General features: G+C 53.0%; 1 long non-coding RNA gene across 1 annotated transcript; it reads right to left on the reverse strand.

Moving 5' to 3' along the window:
• Positions 1-227: 227 nt before the first annotated feature.
• On the reverse strand, positions 228-14272 carry LOC139046274 (uncharacterized). The gene is made up of 3 exons (XR_011506118.1): positions 14132-14272; positions 4623-4723; positions 228-3644 (listed from the first exon to the last, which is right to left on the reverse strand). It is a non-coding gene; the product is annotated as an uncharacterized lncRNA (long non-coding RNA).
• Positions 14273-15727: the final 1455 nt, after the last annotated feature.

Here is a 15727-nt window from a genome sequence, read left to right on the forward strand (position 1 = left end):
GGAGCTGCAGATCTTTGGGAGGGCCAGGGTCCCCTCTAGCCTTCTGATTACAAGCTCTGCCACCCAGGAGCCATCCACCCAGGATGTATGAGGAAGCCCAGGGAGGCACATGTCCTCACCCTAAGGGCACTTGGCTCAGGACACAGGGAAGGGAGGCAGAAAGCAGGGCAGGGGACACAGAATTTAACATGGGAAAATCCTGCATAACCTGGCCTGGCTCCTTGCTGCCCACTTTCCTCTGAGGCCCACCCAACCCCCTCCCAGGCCTGTGCTCTGGCCACCCTGTGGACCCTGGCAAAGGCCCCATGTGCTCTCAGTGAAACCAAGTCAGAGAGCGGCGGAGAAGCAATGCGGGAGTCAGGCAGATGCAAATCTGGACAGCAGAACAAAGCCAAGCTGGAAGCCAAGGAAACCCAATCCGCTGATGCCCAGGAGCCCCGGGGCCGGAGCAGCCTCGTGACAGAGAAGAAAGGGCGCTTTCACGGCCCGGCCCTGCCAGTGCCCAGCCCTCTCTGCATGCAGCCCCATGTATCTGTTGGCCCCTCACCCAGCCTGGGGGTGGGCATGGGGAAGCGACCCCTCATCGGGCCTCAGAGGATATGGGAGGTAGGAGATGGACATCAGAAGAAGCCACAGGCAACGAATGGCTTCAAGGTTAAGGCTCTGGAGATAAAAAAAGACAGGGTGTGTTTGTCCTGGAAATTGGCTCACGGACAGATTAAATTTAGGAGTAACTGGGGCAGATACACAGGGAAGCATGTTCCCTTAATAAGCCCATCTTTATTTAACTGCTTATTCATTTACTGGGCCAAAAAATCTGGAGGTGACTTCAAAAGTCACAATGATGAAGACAGAGACGGATTGAGCCCCGTCGAGCCGTTTCAGGGCCGGCCTCCTGTGGCCTCAAGTCCCTGCACCTGATGGGCGAGGATGGGCTGCACTGACCGCCAGGATGACCCCCACATGGCACAGCTGCTCTGCCCGGGAGCAGTTTGTCTTTGCCATTTCACTTTCCCAGCCGGGAGTTGATCCGGTCAGCGTTTCTCCTTCCAGCCCTGACCCCGCCCGCTCCCTCCAGCCAGTTCCGGGAGCCTCCAGCATCCCGTCTTCCCTCCACTTCACTGCTCATCCACCCACCCATTCATTCATTCAACAAAGTGTCTTCGAGCCACCAGTGTCTGTCCTGTTTGGTGTGGGAAAAGTCCAGTCAGGTGGCTGCTTTCTTGAAGCTTCTTACAGCCCAGTGGGGGATGCCAACTCTAGGCAAGTAATCCTACAATTATATCATTACAAACTGCAATAAGCTCGCTGAAGAAAAAGTGAAGAAAACTGGGTTCAGAGGGAGCAGGGAGGGACGGCCAGGCAGAGCACTTGCAGGGCGGTGACACTGTTCTGTACGACACAATGTTGGTGGATGCAGGCACCCTGCATGGTCACAACCCATGGCGCTGTACCACACAAAGATTGGCTCTAATATAAACCAGGGACTTGATTTGATAATGGTGTATCAGTATGGGGTCAGCGGTTGTAACAAGTGAACCTCAGTATGCAAGACGTTAATCATAGGGAAGCCTGGAGGTAGGGAGGCGTGTATACGGGAACTCTATGCACTTTCCGTGTAATTTTTCTGTAGACGTAAAACCACTCTGAAAAATAAAGTCTACTTTTAAAAAAGTGAAGACAATTATGAAAGACTATAACAGGGACCCTGATCTATGCTCGGGTGTCTACACTCAGGTGTCTGCAGGGCGCAGCTTGAAACCACACTCTGGGTGACCCTTATTCGACCTTGGTCACATAGCTGCCTGCAGGTCTCACTTCCTCTCCCAGGAGGGGGGGACCACTGTCTGGTGAGTGCCTGTTACCTGCAGCTCATTGCCAGGCACTGCGCACCTGTGACATTTGCTATGGGAGTCGGGGGACGGGGTTCATTCCTCTGGCGGATGTACCAGAACCAAGATGGGGGAAGGGGAAGAGAGGGGTATGTGTATACTTCAAAACTATAGATCCAGCACAGTAATTTTATATTTGGGGGGAAGAAATATTTTACTTCATAACGCGAGTTGTAGGAAAGGTGGACAAAGTGTTCTTGGCTAGCATGTGTGTGTGAAATACTTACCGTTGGTCCAGGGAGAAGTGGAGCCTTTGAGGGGAAGGCTCAATTTTGTAGTTAGTGAAAGTGGACACCTACTAGAAAAGGCTGGGACCATCTGTGAACTCACCACCAAAAGGTGAGCGAGATGACATGACTCCCACTTTCCAGAAAAGGGAACTGGGGCTCAATAAGTTTAGGTCACACACCTATGTCACACAGCTAAGACGTTGCAGAGGCACAGTTTGAACCCCAACTAGACCCACGAATGCTGTAGCCATCATTGCTGACAGGGCGGCCCAGGGGCTTCTAGTGGACACCAGTGGCGTTCCTTGGGAGACTGGAACTCATGGTCCACGAGTCAGTGGGTCAGCAGGTCACTCTCTGCTGTGCTCCAGGAGAGAGAGGGACCTGCCATCTTGATGCTGTCCAGAAGCCAGAGGATCAGCCCAGGAAATAGAGTGAAAGCCTCATTCTCTGGATCTCACTGATGCAGGACACTGTTAACCCAGCCCGGCTGAGCCTGAGTCCAGGCTGTGCTAGGTGTTAGAAAGATTCCAGAGCGAAGATGGGAGGGCAGTGCTGAACCAGTTTTAGCTAACTCTTCAGGTGTTTCAGGTATCTGTTTTTTTAAAAAGTAGGAGCTCATTAAATCATGTAGTAGGTCATTTCAGATGCATGTTTCTCTCTCCCTCTGAAAAGCAGGTCCCAGAGGACTTCCAAAGGGCTAAGCGCCACCAGCCATGTTAGGATGTGAAGTCAATAAATGTCGGGGAACAAACATCAAGTTGCAACTGTCCTCAGCGCTGTCCAGTTGGCCTCCTTGCCATGGTGGACACGTCCCCCACCTGCACTCTCCAATAAGGTAGCCACTGGCCACATCGGGCCATCAAGCACTTGAAATGCGGCTGCTGCACTGGAGGAACTGCAAGTTTAAATTATTTAATTTAAAGTCATCAGTTTAGAGTAAATAGCCGCCTGTGGCCAGTGGCTACCACTTTAGACTGGGCAGACTTCCATGGCTCTCGAATGTAGTGTGGCTTCTCTCCCCTTGTCGTCCAAAGTTTCACTCTCGCCAGTGCAGCCGTGACAGCCACGTGCTTCCCTAGATGGTCCACTGTCACAGAAGCCTCTCGTGCCCACTGAGTTGGCACAAACCCCGGGCAGAGAACACCTGGAGCCTGGAGAGGAGAGGTGACTCTCCCAAGGTCTCACAGCCTCTGAGGGGCTGAAGGGGACCGGGCTCTGCTCTGCGTCCTGTGTGGTTTCCAGAGAGACCTTGCTTCCAGCCTATGCCCTGTGCTCCAAGCTCCTGGCAGAACAGGCATTCATTCCTCCAGGTCAGTGAGCAGGGCGGCTGGCAGAGGCTGGCAGAGGCACAGCACTGGCTCCAGCGGGCAGGACCCCTCCCTGTCCCCTCGGTGGCTCCCAGCCCAGCAAGCAAATCACAGGCACCCAGCTGTCTGAGCTGGAAGGCTGGAGCACTGGTGTCAAGCGGACAAGTCAGGAGACCTCAATTTTCTAGTATCTGATTCTCATAAGCTGCTCTGCACTGAAAAAAAAAAAAACCAAGGAAGGAAAGAAAAGAAAAAAGTTTCAACTGACAAATGTGCCTGGGAATCACTGAAAACAATATTTCTCCTCCAGGAAACTGACAAACGCTATCAGCATTTTAAGGAAAGGGGCAAGGAGGAGGGAGGCAGTGGGGAAGCGGACAGAGGCCAGGGTTTGGCGTTGGCCTGCCTCACTTCTAAATCCTCGCTCTGTCCCACTCACCAGTGGGTGACTTTGGGCAGCAGCTTCTACGAGCCTGAGTTTGTGCGTCTGTAAAGCAGGGGTGATAGACAGCGCGTGGATCTATGCCTGGCCTGGGGCGATGCTCCCTGTTCCTTCGTCTGGTAGGAATACAGAGGGCAGGGAGGGGAGGCTGATCAGGGACTGGCTGGCTGGCCAGGCTGGGCAACGCTTGATCACCAGGTAAGGAAGGAGGAACCTCTAGTTAACTGTCCCCAGGTTCGCTGCAGAGCATGCGACACCCTGGATGATGGTGGACTGAGCAAGCGCACTCACTCTGCCCGGGTTCTGGCCCCTCAGGCTGCCTTCCCCAGCTGGGCTCCCTCAGGCAGGCACAGGTCAGCTTCCAGGGGAGAACCAAGCCAGCCCTCAGGTAGGACAGGCCGCCCGTGCACCTGTCCGCTCATCGGGAGCCAGCTTGGCCAGCCGAGGCTTTCTGGAGAACGTACGAAACCTCCTGGGGCCACGACGGAGACCACCCGTCAGGAGGCATGTCGACATGCCTTCCCGGGTTCTTTTCTGGCTGGGGCAAAATCAAACATAACATCCGCCTCCCTAAGCCACATCTTTGATGACACGTCAAAGACCCGGGTTGAGTTCTGGCTCTGTGACCTTCCTGCTGTGGACAAGGCACCCCCTTTGAGATCCCACAAAGTAGCTAAGGGACTTTGGGAAAGCCCCTTCAGCTATCCACGCCTCAGTCACCTCTTCAGAAAAATGGGGAAGAAATACCCACCTCTTACGCTTGGGTGGCACCCGGCTTACGGTGGGCATCCTCCAGGTCAGCGGTTCTCCCAGTGGGGTCCCTGGACCAGCAGCATCCGCATCACCTGGGAACTTGTCAGAGACGCACATTCTCAGACCTACAGAATCAGACCTCTGGGGTGGGCCCAGCAATTTGTGAGGTTTAATGAGACCTCCGGGGGTTTCTGACACTTGCTCAAGTTTGCGAAGCACTGCGTTAAGTGGCAGCTGTCGGGGGTTATCGATATTCTCAGAAACCCTCCCAGCTCCCGGTCTGGCTGTCCTTCGCTAAGGACAGGTCTTGGGGTCAGACAGACCTGGGAGAAGTGCCGGAGCCTCCACTCTTAGCTGGTGGCCTTGGGCAAGCTGGTTGCTCTCTCTGAGCCTCAGTTTCCTCATCCATGAAATGGCAGTAATGCTTGACTTGCAGTTGCCATAAGGCACCGAATGTAATTATCTCAATGCCCAGAACACTGGAAGAGCTCAGTAACTGGCAGTTACTATTATTGTTGTTGTTTTCTTAAACAATCAGGTACCAGGGATTTTTGTTCTCAAAAAGGGTCAAGTTTCTCCAGCTTGAATCCCGGCCCACCCTGCCATCATCCCCCAACTAGGTTCCCATAAGGACCACTGAGTAAATTGCCAAAAGGCCTCTGCTCCCCATCAGAGGGAAGGCTTTCCGCTCTTGAATGAGGCAGAGGATTTCAATTACCCAGGATTACAAAGGACGCCCTGGATGGACCATATGGCCGGGCCTGGCCGCCAACCTCCGGCCTGATCGCAGGCTCTCGTGTGAGATATTAACGTAATATCCCTTCCAAAAGCGATTACGGAGTCGCAGGCAGCAGAGTGTCATTTGGTGGCCGCAGCCCGCTCCCATCAGCAGCGATGGCTAAACAAGCTAATCAAATCAGCACAAATTTGCACACGGGCCGCCAGCTGGGCCCGGAAATCGCCGAGGCAAAGCATCATCCTGCTGTAGGATGACTTGACTAATGGGCTCCCGTGGGCAGCCGGGCCCCGGTGGGCTGCCGGGCACGTCTGCACGGTGAGGGTGGCCACACCCAGAGGCAACCACAGCCAGGGTCCTGGGAGGGACAGAGGCCACATCAGCAAACAGCCAACAGATGGAGGGGAGCGGGAAGGGCTGACACCTGTGTAGCAGTGTCTCCAGCCTCACCGTGTGTGTGTGTGTGTCTGTGTGTAGACAGAGAGAGACTGACCTTCCTGAGAATGTGTGTTCCGGAGGCTGCCTTGGTTCCAGTTTCAGTTCTGTCATTTCCTGTGTGTCCTTGAGCAAGATACTTAACATCTCTGAGCTCAAAGTCCTCATTCGTAAAATAGGGATAGTGAGTGTTCTTAATTCTTGAGGTTGTTGTGAGGGTTAAATGAAATAATATGCATCATGTCTGACACAGTGAGTGTTCAAAAACAGCAGGTATTATTATTATATTGTTCAACAAACTTCGCTGTGGACCTTATACGTGCCAGGCCCTGGGCTCTGTGAATGCTAAAGTCAAGGATGACAGTGTCCTGGCCTTCAAGGAGCACATAACGTGATGGGGTGACAGATGAGTAACTAGAGAATGACAACATGGCGTGATGAGGGCTGCGAGAGGAGAGAGAGCAGGGGGCTGAGAGCACAGAGGGGGACACCCCAGCCTTGGGGACCCCAGAAAGCATCCAGGAGGAGGTGACACTACAGCTGAGTTTTGGGGAGTGAGTTGGATTTCACAGGAGAGCAACAGCAGAGGGGGAGGCCGGAGGTCAGAGCTCACTGCTTCCCACGGCGCCTGGCGGGCAGTGGGAGGCCCCCGGGGCAGACAGGCACCTGCTGCCGAGACGGCCAGGCAGTCTGCCCACAGGCTGGCCCTTCTCGAGCCTGAGACAAGATGGAAGGTGCGGCCTTGGAGGAGGAGGCTGGGATAAGGGCCCACGCTCTCCTGGACACCTTTATCCCCGAGTCACGGCTCCCAGGCAGACAGCGGTAAAGGAGGCAGGGGGCTCTCCAGGGCTGCAGGGGAGAGAGGAGCCATGGAGGGCACCTGCCACCCTGGCCCTTCTGCATGCCTCCTCCAGGTAGCCGCTCAGGCCTGTTTCTCCTCCCAGAGTGGGAGGTCCCCCGCTCAGACTCCCACCATCCATCGCTTCCTTTCTACTTCACAAGCGGCCACAGCCACGGATGCCTACACTTAATTGAGTATTGACTTAATCCTGTCTCTCAAACAGCCCCCTTTTAAAAACTTGCATCCCTAACTTAAACGCTTTACAACACTGGAGGACCAGTACCATTTGCATCGATGGAAGATAGCTGTACAAATAAAATGAAACAAGCTTATACATCTTCGTGAGATGCTGTCACTTCCTGAAGACTGAGGCCGAGGTGGCAGGTGGTTAGCATGTGCTCTGGAAGGTGTTAAAGACGCCCCAGCACCAGGGAGAGACTCTCCCTCCGTGATCACGAGGACTGAGGGAGAATTGCGAGGAACCGCAGGCCCCGCTGGTTAACTCAGGGCGATTTAGTAGCGGGTGTGGGGACCACCTCCCTGTGCTTGAGACACAGGCCATCATCCCGTCTGCTTCCCTGCGCTCTGGGAGATGCTGGCCCCAATAAGCTCGAGAGCCTTTTACAGCTGTAAAACTCTACAAGTGAACTTACCCACTCTTTAGAATGGGTGGAAGTGACTGGAATGAATCACCAGGCCGCCCCACTTGTCCTCTCATCTGAGGCCCTCCCTGCTCCCACCCACTGACGCAGACCCGGACGGCACACCCGAGAGGGGCTGTGTCCAGCCAGGTGGCCCCTGGCGCCTGGAGCATCTCAGCAGATGGCAGGGCCCAGCTCTCCTCAGATTCCTGGCCAGGGACCTCCCGGAGAGGAGCATCCAGTGAGCCTCCCACGGCCCCACCACAGGGACGCCTGTCTCCACGGCCTCCCTTCGCCCACCAGCCCAGCCCCACCCCTCCCCAACAACAGCCAGTGACTTCCCCACACCCCCAGAACGGAGGCAGAGCCCACAGGCCACCGCAGCCCCTGGTCACCCCAACGGCAGCCCTGTGTGCCTCCCTCCTGTCTCCCCGGCCACAGCCCTCTCTCAGCAGACCTAGCTTCACGTTCTGGCTCTGCCATTGTCACCTGGGGCCTTGGACAGCTCACTTAACCTCTCTGCACCTCAGTCTCCCCATCTGTAGTCAGGTTGTCACATAACTGACCCCATGGGGTTGTTTTGAGAATCAAATGAAACAGTGTCTGCAAACCCTCCAAACACTGCTCAACTGACTGAACAAATGAAGGAGGGAATAGCTGAATGAACGAATGAACAAACGTGGCGGGCTTGTAGTGGACGGAGAACCGGATGGAAAGTCTAGAGATCTGGGCTCCAGTCCCAGCCCAGAGCTGACAGACTATATAACCTTGGGCAAGGCGCTTTGCCTTTCTGGGCCTCGGTTTCCCCATCTGTCAAGCAAAGAGACTTGACTTGGGTTACTGCCGACATTGTTTCCAACTTTAAGCAGTAAACCACTGTCCAGGCTAGGACCAGCCAGCAAGCTTCTGCAGGCCCTCAGTCTGCCCGGAGCCCGGTCTGTGGCCCGGAAGTTCTCCAGCGCTGGGAGCAGAGCCAGGTGGCTGGCCAAAGGGCCGGGGAAAAGCCAGCTCTCCTTTGCAGCACAGTCAGCAGAGCATTTAACAACGCAGGAAGAAACAACAGTCCTGAGGTTTCCTCGCTGTGCGAGGAGCTCAGGAAAGTTCTGTGAGTCACGAGCCTCCATTGGCCTCGTCAGTAAAATGGGGACAATTTTACCACTCTGACCCGTTCTGAGAATTGGAGAGTGCTGATCTTTACTGCTTGCTGGTTCTTGCTACCCACACGTAGCAAACGCTCAACAAATGGTGATATCCTTATTTTTTACACCTTTAATAATTGTCCTGTTACTAACGGCCTTCACATTGAATACAAGGATCTCAGGGCAGGAAGAACCCCAAGTGAAGCCACAGCAGTTTGGAGGTGCTCTGTTCTCAACCACCCCCGACCCCCACACCAGGAACAGCCAAACCTGGGTGGGCCCAGAGGGGCCCCTGCTGAGAGGGGAGGCTAGGCCTCAGGGATGGATGGCGGCCCTGTCCATGTCCTGCCCCACTCAGCCGCCGAGCGCACTCTGCCCTGGGCCCCTGGAGGCGGGCGTGGAGACTCCCACCCCCACCACACTCCCATCCCCGACCCCTCTGAGGCCCGAGTCACGGCCTTCGTGAGCAGAAATGAAGAATGCACAGGCGGGTGTGCGTGCCTGTGAGTACACGGCAGAGCGGTTACCAGTGCTGAACAGGAAAGGGGACCCCAGGTCTGAATCCTGGTGCCACCACCCACCAACTGTGTGTGCAAATGGCTCCACCCTCGTGCCTCAGTTTCTTCCTCTGTAATTGGGAGGATGCCATTACATCATGCAGAGAGCACATGAGCATGGTGTCCGGTTCCGGGTCACAGTCCACACTCCATCCATCCCGATCATTTTGCTTTGTGACAAGGGGTGGCAGGACTGTGTATGTCCCTTTAAGCTGACCATGTTGGCGGGCAACCTGGGGTCACTAAAGCAACATAAGGAAGGGAGTGTTGGCCCTTGAAACCAAGCTTTCAGAACATGTGACATGGGTTTCCAGCAGGGGGTCTCCGCTCTGGCTGCACATTCGAATCTCCTGGGGAGGTTTGACAAAGCCATTGCACGGCCATACCCAGCCAACTGCTCCAGACTCACGGGGTGGGGGCGGGGGCACCTGATATTTAAAGCTCGCCAGGTGCTTCCAGTGTGGAGCCAGGGTTGAGAACGAGGGCTTAAATCAAAAGGACTGGCTTTGCAGCCCGGTGGCACAGTGGTTAAGGTCACAGGTTCTGCTTCGGCAGCCTGGGGTTTGCCGGTTCGGGTCCTGGGTGTGGACATGGCACTGCTTGGCAAGCCATGCTGTGGTAGGTGTCCCACATATAAAGTAGAAGGAGATGGGCATGGATGTTAGCTCAGGGCCAGTCTTCCTCAGCAAAAAGAGGAGGATTGGCAGCAGAGGTTAGCTCAGGGCTAATCTTCCTCAAAAAAAAAAAAGACTGGCATTGGGATCAGCCCAGCCTGGGCTGAAATCCTAGCTCTAGGACTTCTATGTGCAGCCTGCACAAGGCACTCCCCCCACCCACGTGCCGGTCTGTTCATTTGTGAGACACGGACAATAATAATACATCCTCACGAGGAAGGGGTGGAGATCCTGAGACGGCAGCTAAGAGCCCAGGGCCCAGCACTGCCTCGGTTCTCAATAAAATGGGAGCTGGCTACCGCATGAGTCCTCCCAATAAAATTTATGCTCACAATACAACCTGAAGTAAAAGGCAAATTCAGGCACAAATGTTCAAGCCCATAGCATTTGCTTGAGTGTTTCTTTCTTGTTTGCTCGTTGGTGTTCGCTGAACCCACCTTGTTTCAGGAAGCATGAGGGACTGCCAACGTATCTGCATTACAAATGTTGCGAAGCATTCAAAGCAGGCCCTTCCGCAGCAGCCGGGAAGCTGGACGTGAAGCTGGACGTACCCCTTCACGGCTGGGCTTCCAGGGGCATCTCCGAGAGCCATCCACGGGAGCTCGTGCTAACGACGTCGGATTGTGGACGTCCTCAGAAGGGCCTCGCCCCCACCGGCTGCTTGCCTGCTCTTGGAGAAGCTGCTTTTGGCCCCTGCAAACCTGCCCTGACTATGGAGTGAACTACGGCTCATAACCCACGGGTGCCTGGTGCAGGGAGGAGGGTGGGATGTTCCAGAAGGGACAGTGGGCGGAGGAGCACTCGGGAGAGCTGGATTCCAGGCTTGCCATGCGGGGAGCTCACTGGCTGTGCGGCTTCAAGCCGCTCCTCCACCCTCCGAGCCTCGGTGTCCCACTCTGTAAACGGGGGTCCTGTGCTGCCGCCCTGCTTCACACACTGCCCGTGAGGTCCCCAGGCGAGGAGCTGTGGAGGGCGCTGTGGCAGGACCCTGTGGCTGCCGGAACAAACTACCACCAGCTGGCTGGCTTCAAATAACAACAATTTATGGTCTCACAGTTCTGGAGGCCAGAGTTGGAAATCAAGGTGCTGGGGGGCCGCGCTCTCCCTGAAAACTGTAGGAGAGAATCCTTCCTTCCTCTTCCCGCCCCCGGTGCCCGTGGGAGTTCCTCGGCTTGTGTCTACACCACTCCGGTCTCTACCTCCAATCATTGCCTCCTTCTTCTTTTCTGTGTGTCTCTTAAAAGGACACGTGTCATTGAATTTAGGGCCACACAATAATCCAGCCTGATCTCCTCATCTCAAGATCCTTCACTTAATTATATCCACAAAGACTCTTTTCCAAATGAGGTCACATTCACAGGCTCCAGGGATCAGGACGTGGGCATCTCTTTTGGGGGGGGCCACCGTTCATTCCACTACGGGCACCTTGTAAAGCATGTTAGTATCTTTTGAACTACATTCTATTGCTGGGGATAGTAGATTTCACAGCGCATGCCAGCCCGATGGGTTGGCAATGGTAGCCCAGAGAATAAGAGCATGCAGTCATTGAGTACCTACTATGTGCCAGGCAACATGCTGAGTGCTTTACAATTTATGTCACTTTATCCTCACAACAACTCTCTAAGCCACGTATTCCTGCCCCCTTCCTCAGATGGGGAACCTGAGGCCCAGAGGGATGGCCAAGGTCACTCACGTAGTAAAGGATGGAGCTGGGCTTTGAACTCTGACTCCATAGGCCATGCAGGAAACCACTGTGACCAGCAACGACGGCAATCAAATCCACCCAGCACGCAGGCAGGAAGCCGGCTCCTCCTTCCCCACAGTCCCCAGCAAGTTAGCATCATCCTGCTGATCTTAACTCCTGCACACTGTCAAACCCACGCCCACTTCTCCACCCCTACACGACGCCCCAGTTCAGGCCTCCATTACCTCGCTCCTGGATCACTGGCCAAGTGCCCCCAGACTACTCTCTGGACTTCTGGTATTTTCCAAACTCCCTGCTCGTTAAACCCATCTTCCTCTCAACAGCTAGTGTGAATTTAGGAAAACTGAATTGCAGCCATGCCATTTCCCTACTTATGAGTCCAAGTTCAGGGACTATGGGTCCAAGTTCAAGGTCCTTAATTATATGTACATTATAGACTTCGGTCATGTGGCCCCACCCTCCCTTTCCAGTCTCACCTCATACCCCTCCCTCAATCACACACTAAGCTCCCCTAGCACTGATCTGGTTGTGGCTCCCCATCTACCACATGTTGTTTGCACCTTAGGGCCTTTGCACATGCAAGTCTCCCTACCTGGAATACCATTTGCACCTTCTAGCCTCTCTGCCCCACTTTCCAGCCTGCATACACTGAGGGCGGGGACTGTGTCTGCCTTGTTCACTGTTTTATTCCTGGCCTCAGCATAAAGCCTGGCTCATAGTAGGGGATCGATAGGTCCTCCTGAATAATGAATGGGCAATTTGAAGAAGCCCTCAGGTTCAACTTGGGACCCCTTTTGTGGGTTCCAATAGCATGTGTTCCCTTTGTGGTATTATACCGAAATTCTCCATCTGCCCGTCAGTCTAAGAGCTCATCCAGGATGCAGGGGCCCAATCTGAGGTTACAGACTATGGCTCCAAAAGGCTCCATGACATGTTCGGTTAGGGCTACTCCTTACCTTTCTTTCTTTTTTAAAAAAATCTTTTAATTAATTGCCAATATTAGGTGACTTAAAGAAAATTCAAATTTAGGATTCTCTTGAAAAATATCATGATCTGGCCACACTGGCCCATTCCCCACATGACAAGGACAGGCCAGAGTTGAGTAGCAGCTGCCCCTGCAGCCAGGACACCTGCTGGCCAGTCCCCACAGGCCCACCCAGCCCCCTTCAGACAGCTCTGTCACCTGCCTGGCCACCCTGGTACCTGAATTTTCAGGTCTCAAAACATATTGTATTCATCTGAGAAACTCTTAGTGTGAATGTGTACTTATTGGGTCTCTGATACGTGGGGGGCCTTAGACACAAGGCCAAATAAGCCAGCCTTCAGTTGAATGAAACCTGCTTTTCTTAGCAAAGAAAGAAACAAGATCAATTGCAAGAGTCAAGGTGACCGTGAGATTTTTAAAAGCACAAGTGGTCCAAAGTCAGCAAAGCATGCTCATAACAGGACACGGGGAGGGGCCCTCCAGGGCAGCCCTCCTCCAGTTTCAACAATCGCCTGGCGAGTCTGTGAAGATGCAGATTCACACCAGTGGGTCCAGGGGGCCCTGAGAGTCTGCATTCTAACAACTCAGGGGACAACGATGCTTCTGGTCCCTGCACACTCTTTCAGTAGCAAGGCTCTGTGACATCCTCACACCAGGCGAGAGAGGCACCCCAGCCCTGCTGCCTGGCTGCCTGGAAGGAGCATCTTCCAGGTCATTCAGGTGTTCCTGGGATGCCCACTTGCATGGTGATGCCATGGAAAGGGTAGAAAGCCCTTCAAGAATGCCCAGTTCCTTCATTTGAGTCCAGAAAAGAGAAACATGGTAAGAAAGGGACTCCCGGGGTCGGGGGAGGGTTTAGATGTCTATGTCTTTGCAGGTGCCTTCCCCACTCCCCACGGCCAACCCCGTGAGTTCCCAAGTATCTCAGATTATGACCCCAGGGTGGTATAGGGGATACTCCCAGAGGGACTAGGAGATTTAGGCTCAGGTCAACCTTAGTCACAAACCCCAACTTGCGAGTTTGGTTTTTGGAGCCGCCTTCCCATTCGAGCTCCTTTTCCCAGCGTGTTATTTTTCCATGCAGTCGGAGGGAAGGCCTTGCCCTCGCACGTCAGGGGTCTCAGAGGAAGCAGACAGAAAACTGACACACGCAGGCCTGGTCCCCAGGGCTTCTCGCAGCGAGCTTGTAAACAGGAAGTTGCAGGTACACTCTGCTGGAACACCCTGGAGTCTGCTGGTTTGTTTTGCAGCCATTCGGCTCATCCAGACAAACTGGGGCGAGGATTATCAGAAACTCACGGAGCCTGTTTGCAGCCCACCCCGCACGCGGGCAAAGTGTGGTGGTAGCAAGGCTGCTGGGCAAAGATTCACACCCAGGGTCCAGGGTGGCGGGTAGAGGATGCTACAGGCTGCAGGGATGTGCCCTCTGATTTCTCCGGCCCACTTTCCCAAAATCCCCTGGGGACTTCCCAAATTCCTGTGCCAACCCTAAAGAAACACCGCTCAGGGCCGTGAAGGGGAGAGCCGCCAGCCCCTGGGTGGTGGCTGCAGCTGCGCAGCCTTCGGCAGCGAGCAAGAGGCGGAAGGGGAGATGGGGCGCTGGCTCTGGGCTTTCATTATTGTCCCGTGTTTTCAAAGTGCCAGCTCCAGAGGGCACTGGGGAGGGAAGAGTTTGGGGACTCGATCAGCCTAGGTATACACAAATAGCAGCAACAAAATGTCCTTTATCGGCTATTTCCCAGGGAACAGGGAGAAAATTCTTCTCATCACCAGATTATAAAAGAAGAGGCTCACCCTTCTCGGAGACAGCCCCCTCTTCTTCCCTCTTTCCCTTGTGGAACACTAAGTCACTGTTCCTGCCCCCCACCAGGGGGGTCCCTGTTGGAGAGAGGCGGGGGCTGGCTGGCTGAGTCTGGCAGCTGCTAAGCAGACAGGTTCGCTGCCAGGCAGAGCACAGAAATTCTTTCCCAGGAAAGAGGTGGTTACGTAGCCTGCCCGGGAAGCTGGAAATTATTAACCTCGGGACGAGTAGCATCAAAGAGTTGAAAACCAGTTGTTGGCTTTACCGGGAGTTATAAGCATGCTGGGAAAAAAATGACAAATATATTTGAAATATTTTTTTCCTGAACCAGGAAAAGCCATTTCCCATAATTCTGTCAAGTAAAGCCTCTCCAGTGTTCTCTCCTGCTCGTATTTCAAGGCTGGTTTTGTTATTTCTTCACACAGATGGCCTAGGAAATACTCAATATATTTTTCTTTTCTTTCTTCCTTTTTTTTTGACCCAAAGAATTTGAGTCTTTCTAATCTGCCCATTTCTTATTTTCCTTCTCTCTATTTCTGATTTAGATAAAAGAGTGACTTTATGGGGGCTTTGAGACTATTTATATCATAGCAGAATTTGAGATTCTTTCTTATCATAAATATAATGGGTCCAACCTCCTGTAATCATTAACATTTTATTGAGCACTTACAGTGTGCCTGGATCTGTGCCAGTGCCTTATGCCAGGGTTCCTCAAAGACTGACGTGTGCTAGTTCTATTTTTAATTGGATTTTGTTGTTATTGAGTTGTAGGAGTTCTTCATATGTCTTGAATATTAATCCTTTATCAGATATATGGTCTGCAGATATTTTCTCCCATTCAGTAGGTTGCCTTTTCATTTTGTTAATTGTTTCTTTTGCTGTGCAGAAGCTTTTTAGTTTGATATAGTTCCGCTTGCTGATTTTTGCTTGTCCAGAAATCTGATTTCTGAGTGTTTATCCAAAGGAAATGAAAACAGGATATCGAAAAGATATCTACACCTCCACGCTCACTGCAGCATTATTCACAAAAGCCGAGATGTGGAAACAAGCCAAGTGTCTGTCAGTGGATGAATGGATAACGAAGATGCCATATGTATATATGTACATACATGTCTACACGCAATGGAAGATTAGTTAGCCATGAGAAGGAGGAAATCCTGCCGTTTGTGACAACGTGGCTAGACCTTGAGGGCATTATGCTAAATGAGATGTCAGAGAAAGACAAACACTGCATGGTTTCACTTATATGAGGAATCCACAAGAGCCGAATTTGGAGAAACAGAATAGAATGGTGGTTGCCAGGCACTGCTGGGTGGGAAAATAGGGAGATGTTTGTCAAAGGGTAAAGTCAGAAGATGAGGAAGTTCTGGAGACCTAATGCACAGCACTGTGATTACAGGCAACCATACTGTATTAAACACTTCAAAGTTGCTAAGAGACTGGGTCTCAAATGTTCTCACCACAAAAAAGAAATGATAATTCTGTGACGTGATGAAGGTATTGGCTAACATGCCATGGTGGTAATCATATTGCAATAAGCACATAAATGTATCGAATCAACGTGTCATACACCTTAAACTCATACAACA

This window comes from Equus asinus, chromosome 9 (genome assembly GCF_041296235.1).
Source record: "Equus asinus isolate D_3611 breed Donkey chromosome 9, EquAss-T2T_v2, whole genome shotgun sequence".
NCBI lineage: Eukaryota > Metazoa > Chordata > Mammalia > Perissodactyla > Equidae > Equus > Equus asinus.